We start from the raw sequence: 8,571 nt of genomic DNA on the forward strand, positions 1-8,571 counted from the left end.
GAGTTCATTTTTCAGCCTGAGTCAGGAATTAGAACAATTTTATGATCAACATGAAGTATGTTGGTAATTATATATAGGAAGATGGTCAGGGTTGCGGTCACAAGTGAAACAAAAATAGTTTACAACTATTTTATTTTCCAACGTTTCGCCCAACTTTGCAGGGCTTCATCAGGGCTGTCCAAATGAATAAGTTGAACAGACCAACTTATTATTGTACTTTGTCTGTTCAACTTATTCATTTGGACAGCCCTGATGAAGCCCTGCAAAGTGGAACGAAACGTTGGAAAATAAAATAGTTGTAAACTATTTTTGTTTCACTTGTGACCGCAACCCTGACCATCTTCCTATATATCAATTTTTACGGTCAACTATATATACATATATACATTATGCTGATAATCCTTCTTCATCGTTTCTAATTTTTTTTTTTTAAACCAATTGCATTCAAATATGCTTAATTGGGTTTTGATTGAACTGTCTCTTCATATCTGGTTTTCATAGTGAATTTACTGCAATGCTGTATTGTGATAAAGTATATAGGAAGTGAATGAATCTATTTCAAAATCACTCGATTAACTTTTAACCATAGAGTAATAGCCGTTGAAATAATAAATGGTTTTTCTAATTAAAGGTTCACCATTAGTAAATGCCATCCGCAGCTCCCCTCCAGTCAAAAGGCAATGATCATTTCCATCAGACACTGGAAACAGGAAGCTCTCTGGACTGTAGAGCGTGACAACGGTAATTGAAAGGATGACTGCGATTGGTCCGTTATTAATTTCGATTACACACAGTTGACATATTGCATTGCCTCCAGCGCTTTCTCCGATTACGTCAGTCATGAGGCTTCATTAGGAGTAATGAGGAGTAGATGATGAACCGGGAGATTGCGATGCGCTAAGCAGGATGTCAACCGAATTGCGTATTTTAAGGTTAACGTGTTGGTAATTTCTTTGGCCTCCTCTGATATCGAGAGAGGAAAATTTCTGAGAGAACAAGGTTTGAGAGCTTATTCTTAATTTTGATTTATATCAATTTAATATTTTGTATTTTTAATTTGACACACCGCATATTCTGTTAGAACATTTTGGCATTGCGGAGAGACTAGATAACTGCTTTGTTTGAATATTAGTACATCTGAAAAAAAAAATGTTTTTGAGGATTGTTCCGCAGACTGGAGTTAATTTTTAACAATTCTTATAGCTTTAGGAAGGTTTATAGGACGACCTTAGGAAAGGAAATAACCGCAATCTACGGTAATCTCTTTGGAATACGTCCAATTCTAAATAAAATCAAAACTTTTAGTTGTAAGATGTGCCACTATTCAAGCAAAGCAGTGATATATTTTTTTAATATACTTTAATTTTTTGGAAAGTTTATTTAAGTTTATTAATACGGTGTGAATTTAAGTGTATTAACACTCCTCTGGTTTTTTCTTTGTTTTTTAGTTTTATGTTAAACATACATGTTTAATCAATGTTTCAAGGTTTTACATTATCTTCAGGATATGGCCTGTTTATTACAACGTTTTAAATTGATATATCCCATGATTTGTTAATATCATAATACTTTACATTGTAACGTAAGTTTTAAATAAAAATATAAAAATGAAGAGTGTGGGTTTCACAACCGACTAATCATAACCTGTTTCAATTTTGATCATTTAATTTACAATCTGTCTGAAATTGTTATTACTTGGACTATAGTCGATGATATCTGTCATTTTTGGGTTAACTACCTCGATCTCAACTTTTTCAGACAAGATATCGTACTGTTTCATCGATACCTCCGTTACGACGTCCCGTAATATATGTCAATTTATTTTTTGGGCTCTTCTTAATTAAATATTGAATCTCTCTTATATATTGAATTATTTTTTCTTTTTTTTTTGTTTAATGCAGGATGGAATGTGGGTTAATTTTAGATCAAGAGCATTAGATTTTTTGCTAATACTTACATTTTACGAATTCCTAAATGTAATTACAGATATAGTTGACTTGTTTACTAACTAGCGAGCCTTTGGAATCAGGTAGTGGAACTGTCAAGGGTTCCTGTTCCATGTGTCATGCTTATGATCATGTGACGTTGTTCTGCTGTGAAAGCTGGGTAATAAGTCACAGATTAGATTTGAGAAAGTTATTATTTATATTATAAAATTTGAGTAAACCGTCTAATAGGTGCTAAAACGTATAAATATTAGTATTGTTTACTAAAAATCAGCCTTTCGCATAATACAGGGATCTTTTGGTATACCAATTACTTGTAGACAATTCTTGGATATATAGATATAAGCAACTGTTCTATGTAATTATTGTGCTCAATGCATCGGTATTTGTGTCAGTGATTATTGGTTAATAAGGAGCTGTAGTTCTGTAATTGACTGATTTTTGCTTAACGTTTTTTAGTTTTTAATAAACTTTTTCCTATTTGACCTATCTATTCTAGCCAGAGTGAGGTCGAGGTTAATTTCGTGGGTCCATCACAAAATAAATTTGAACCCGTCTTGGCTTTGGATTTGAACATTAAGAAAAAAATAACATTAATTTTTTTTATTTATATATTATTTTTGTCAGGCTGAATACCCCCTAATTGGTGTACTTCAACCAGGACTGTAAGTGCACTCTATGTATAGGCTACCGACCTATTAGTTATATCCACTGTAAAGAGAACGTGAAGAGTTATTCAGTTAGAAGTAGATTTTAACTAGTTCAGTTATCTTAAATATTATCTAATTTGAATTTTTATTGGTGTTTCTTTAAAATAATAATTTTTTTGAGCATTTTCTAAGAATAGTGTTTCTTCGTATGTCTCAATTAAGTGGAATATTGACCATTAATTAGCGTTCTCAATAGTTAATAACACTTATTAGCAGAGAGCATTGCTAATTTTTTTTTAGTTGCGTTGATAAATAAATTAATGTTTTTTTATTAACATTATTATTTTATTTTGGAATAAGATAGTTGACTATATGAAGAAGATTGTAGGAAGATAGCCAGGGCGGCGGTCAATAAAGGAAAAAAATAGTAGAAAAAACTATTTAACAACGTTTCAATCCACTTTGGAGGGCTTCGTCAAGGATAATGAAAGCAAGGAACAAACATTGTAAGAAGTGACAGAACATTAAAATAAATATACTGAAATAATAAGAAAATGTTTAAATTTTTTTAAAATAAAAATATATAAAATAAATAATAAGACACTATAAAAGCTTTTTATAGCTTTATATTTTTTCTACTAATTCTTTCCTTTATTGACCACCATCCTACAATTGTTATAATTTATTTTTTATTTTATTACTACGTTCATAAAATATATTATAATTTTTGATTGATAATAACTTATATGTTAACATTGCAAAATTGAAAGACCCACAAATGTAATTTAAAAACCTTTAAATATATATTTTCCGAAAGTATTAAAGTTGCTCTTGTTGATGAACTTGAGGATCTGAATGGAGAGCGTTAAAGAACCAGTTTCTGCTTCTGGGAAGCTTACTCGAATCGGACATTGAGGTGAACTGGAAACCATTGAGGATGTGGTGGCTCTATTCTAATTTATTAGAATAAATCTGGAGCTGAAGAGTAGTTTATGGAATCTTTGAAGACATGAGAAGATGGTCAGGGTTGAGGAAAAAAAAAATAACAAAATAGACTATTTGATGTCCGACGTTTCGCTCCACTTTGTAGGGCTTCATCAGGGCTAAAAAGATACAAAAAACAACTAAGAATTGTATCGTTTTAGCCCTGATGAAGACCTGAAAAGTGGAACGAAACGTCGGGCATTAAATACTTGAAAATTATTTTGTCTTTTTTTTTTACTTTAATTCTGACCATCTTCTATTTTTAAGTCATACGGTCAACCATTTATATATATTAATCTTTATTATTTACGGGTGTTTATTATTCTAAACTCAAATTGTATTTATTACTTGTTGTTTCTCAAGTTGGGCATAAAAAAAAGGCCAGTAGAACAGTTTTTTTTTTTTTTAAAAAACCTTATTGTATAACAATAGAATTTATTCTTGGAGCGATTCTAAAGGAATCGGGGCAATAACCCGCGCTGGAAGAAAGCACAAGGCCAACAAGAACGCTCATCTTCTCCGCGAGATATCCGTATTTTTAATAAATTTCTATTGTTATTTCTGTTTACCTTTATTTATATTGTGTACATATGTTATGTATGAACCGGTAGATACTAAATTTATACTGTTTTAATATTATTTTTAAATAGAAATATACTTACTTCTCGTCTCAAAAAAAAAAAAAAAACAAAAAAAAGAAAGGAGAATATTATTTTTATTTAAATTTTTCTATTTACTTCTTTGTAGGCAGTTAAGGATAAAAAATTTAATTATATAAAATAAAGTTTCATAACAAAGATGTCAGTACAGAACCAAAATTTACTATCTTAGATTTGTCGCGTTTTAAGGTGGCTTTCTATTATCTTCCATTTCCAAAAAAAAATTTCTAAATAAGTGAATTCACTAATTCCATTCTCACATAAATATTTAAATACGCATTGTACCTCTACTGAAAACTAGGCTTCATCCCTGTTGTTTCCGTGTACATTAATATAATAAATTAATTTTAATGTTACTTATTATAAGAATTAATTAATTATAAAATGTGTATCCATTAGTATTCGTTACAAACTTTATAAATACATCATACACAGATTCTTATGCGCAGCCTCCAATGGTATTTTTAAAACTTTAGTATGAGCTTAAATAATTAGCAATTAAAAATTATATCTCCTTAAAACTTCAACTTTACTAGACAAGAGGTAGAAAAAGATTCTGATCTAAAAAATAATCATAACGACCATCTTTGTTTGTAAACAATAAATTATGATTAAATCCCGAAATATGGTGGATTGAGCACAATATTATATAAGTATAATATTATCACAGTATCACAGTTATTTTTTTTTATTCTATTAATTCTGTGGCTTGGAACTACAACAACCAATATCCAAATTCCAGATCCTAACAATTATGTATTTTAAAAACAAACTGAAGGTTTTCTGAAATGTGGATGGTCAAATGTTATTATGGAATAGAGAACAACTATCACAGGCTTCTGAAAACATTTTTCGTAAAAGATTATTAATTAATTTTTGACTAGAAACCTTTGAAAATTGACATTTTTATTGTTCCTACATACTGTGTATTAACTCCTAAAGATCAATACAGCAAATCTATGAAGATAATTAGTATCGTTCGAATTCCAGTTATATTACCTATTACCTACTTTTATGATGCTATTTTATTCTAAATTTAGATTTTTCAGTTTTAAAATTAAAAAGATATCTAATTGCAAAAAATGTTTTTTTATGGCTAAAATTTAGAAATAAAAAAAAAAAAACTCAAGCAAGTAATGTAGAATATTTTTATAGAATTTCATAAGGCTCAAATAGAAGATTGAAATTTATATAGGTATATGACAATAATAATACTAAAACTAAAAATTCTGAGACTTTTACGATTTTTTTTTTTTTTTTTTAAATCCATGCCTTGCATTTATGCAATTATGGAAAAATAAAATTGATAATTTACCAATAAATATTATGCTAACATTTAGATATAAACAAAGTCGCTGAAATTCTCTATATTACTTTAAATGTAATTTTTTTTTTTTAAATTGACATAATCGTTTTTAAAATTCAATTTACAATAATAACTTTTTAAAACTTTCATTTCTGGTAAATATATATTTACAAGAAAAGCAGTGCGGGTGAGCCTCCCTGCGCAACTCCTGTTTAATCAAATGATTTCACTGCTTTTATAGAAATATTTTTTAAAAATTCAATTTATACTTGAATTATGATGAGTATTGATTGATTCTGAATTTAAGCTAGGACTGGTTTTATAATGACCACGGAACCAGATCATAATTAAATAATTTACATTTCATTGATTTTTTAATTAATTTCAATCACATACGAAAGATACAGGAATTAATAAATAAATTGGAAATACACAGATATGTAGCTGGTCCTACCTGTTAGGGTTCCTTGGACGGCGGTGCCTGAAGAGGTTTGGTTGCTGACTGAAGCTTGCCGGGCGTACCAAGACCGTATATACCTGTCCCAGTTCCTCCGGCTAACCCACATTCTCCCACCTTTCCATTTCTTCTACTGGCATCCCCACTTCCAAGGGTAGGGGTTACACCACTAGGTGGTAAGCCACGCCGGATATTGATGAATTGGTAATCACTACTTCTCTAATGAGAAGCAGGAACCGTTGCTACCATTCGAAACAACTCCACGAAGAATTGGAGCATTCTTTAAAGTGAGTGTAGGATTTGCAAATTAGAAAACTACCTTCTTAAGTTAATTAACATATAAATATCTTATATATAAGAAGACGATCAGGGTTGCGATCAAAAAAATCAAATAGTTTTTAACTATTTAATGACCGATATTTCGCCCCACTTTGCAGGGCTGTTCAGATAGGTTAAACAGACAGATATGGAATGTTACACGGTCAAATATATATTTGACGCATCTTATATTTATAAAGTAAAAAATTACTGTATGTATAAATGAAAGCTTAGAATTTGTCGAGTTCCTTCTCTGATATTTCTTTCTTAAAATACAGATAATTTATTAAGTACTTGAGTGTTTTAACTAATGCAATATCATCGTTTTCCAGCAGGTATTCTGTTAGATGTCATAGAGAATGTTTTTTTTTTAATTATTCGAATTAGTTAAATGAAATATATTTGTCAATATAAACCGTAGCTCGTTGTAAGAACTGTTTCATACAGACACAGTCAACCTATCCTTTGGGATATACGAAAGATACGTCATAGCAGATTTCCATGGACGTAGAAATGGAAGACAAAAAGCACAACTTGCCCCGGGCCCCAAGAATTCCAGTTAGATATTATTTTCCTAGAAATATTTCTGATTGATAAGAAAGGGTTGTAAATATAAATAAATATGAAAAAAGATAAATAAAAAAAAAATACATACTTTGTTAGAGTTATACACATTATTATGGGAGGAAATTTCTAGGATCATTCTTTGGAGTCGCATTGTAGTCTTCTACATATTCAGTGCTTGGGGGAAAAGTATAATGGAGGGGGCTAGCTGGCAGAAAAAATGAACCAAAAAAGGGAAGCCTTGTCGATGGGCCGGCATCGTGACAGAGTTTTCTAATTTGGTTGCAAAGGAAAAAAATTTTTTATTTTTGTTACTGGTGTTGGAAGGTGACAGTCCTATCCTCGAGTCGCCAGACTGTAACAGCCACTGCCTTCCGAGGGACTACACACAGATTCTGACTAGAGACAAAGGTTACTTACAGTACACACCCGAGGATCACACCTAGGCTGATGTTTCAGAAGGGAGCGCAATTCAGAAAACTGAAGAACTAGTCCGTTTACCATACTTGGGAGACATCTACCTCTTTGAAAATAGTGGTATCACTTGGTATCAAAAATCCCCCTAAAAGATTAGACGCTGACTGATCATTGGTAGTCAACTGTACACGCAAAAGATCAGGTAGACGAAATAGGGTAATAGGAAATAGCTGCCAGAAAAGAGGATGTGTAAGATATATTGCAGCCGTGACGACCATTTCTATACATTAGATACAAGTTTTGCGGGTAGAAATTTAGCTCAACAAGTTTAAACCTATCAGGCTCCGACTAAAAGGGAAATTCTATAATATGTTTTGTGCTCATTCTCTCACTGCTGTATCAGGTGAAAATGTAATAGGCTTCTTCTATAAAAAAAACTTCGAAAGATGCCAAGATAGCTGCCCCAAGCATGGTATGAAAATTGTAGTTGGAGACTATTAGACGTTGAATAATAAAGGTTAATTTATTTTTCAGCCTCAAACTGAGTTGCATTTCGCAGTACAAAAAATACATTTGGTTGCAAGGCAAAAATCGGAGTATATTGGTCTAATAGTACTTCACTAATGAAATTTTGCTCATTCAAAGATCATTACTATTCTTACCGTGCGGGTGAGAGATAGGCGGAAATGTTATAAAATTGAAAACTAACACTAAGTGTACCTTTTCCGATAAGAAATTAGGAATTTATCCATTATAGTGTTAATATAACAGAAAATTAAGGATGTAAGAAAGGAGGCAACATTTGCAACTAGCAAGTGAAAAGTTCCCAATAATTTGAAAACCCTGAAGATTAAGTAATTAGATATTTGAAAAATGTTTGGCCAAAAATAAAGAAATTTTAATGTACAGAAGAACTTTCAGGAAGTTAATTAAATAAAGTACGCGATAATGTTATTTTAATGGCAACCTTTAATTTGTTCTTTCTGTAAATTAGTAACTTTTTTTCACTCTATTGGCTTTGGAAAAAAGCATTCTATTAGTAAAAAAAAGTTTGAGGTCGCTAGACTATAGTACTCTTGTAACATTTGTTACAACTTGTAACTTTCCAACCAATGGTAATCGAAGTTAATCTTCAATGGGATAATGAACAACTGATCTACTACATCTATAGTATCCATCTATACAAGACTTATTTAAGTACTTCTTTTCTATCTACATTGCCCAGAATTTTAAATAAATAGATTAAAATTATCCATTGTTCTGAGTTTAG

The 8,571-nt window shown here is 30.9% G+C and overlaps 1 protein-coding gene across 1 annotated transcript in view; it reads right to left on the reverse strand.

Annotated features, from left to right (window-relative positions):
* Nucleotides 1-6,130, reverse strand: part of LOC106692579 (uncharacterized) — a 35,702-nt gene extending 29,572 nt beyond the window's left edge. The window contains exon 1 of the mRNA XM_014438621.3: nucleotides 6,000-6,130. The gene's annotated coding sequence lies outside the window, so the exon portion shown is untranslated. The remainder of the gene's footprint in view (nucleotides 1-5,999) is intronic.
* Nucleotides 6,131-8,571: the final 2,441 nt, after the last annotated feature.

This window comes from Halyomorpha halys, unplaced genomic scaffold (genome assembly GCF_000696795.3).
Source record: "Halyomorpha halys isolate HHAL.00 unplaced genomic scaffold, Hhal_1.1 Scaffold5.1, whole genome shotgun sequence".
Classification (NCBI taxonomy): domain Eukaryota; kingdom Metazoa; phylum Arthropoda; class Insecta; order Hemiptera; family Pentatomidae; genus Halyomorpha; species Halyomorpha halys.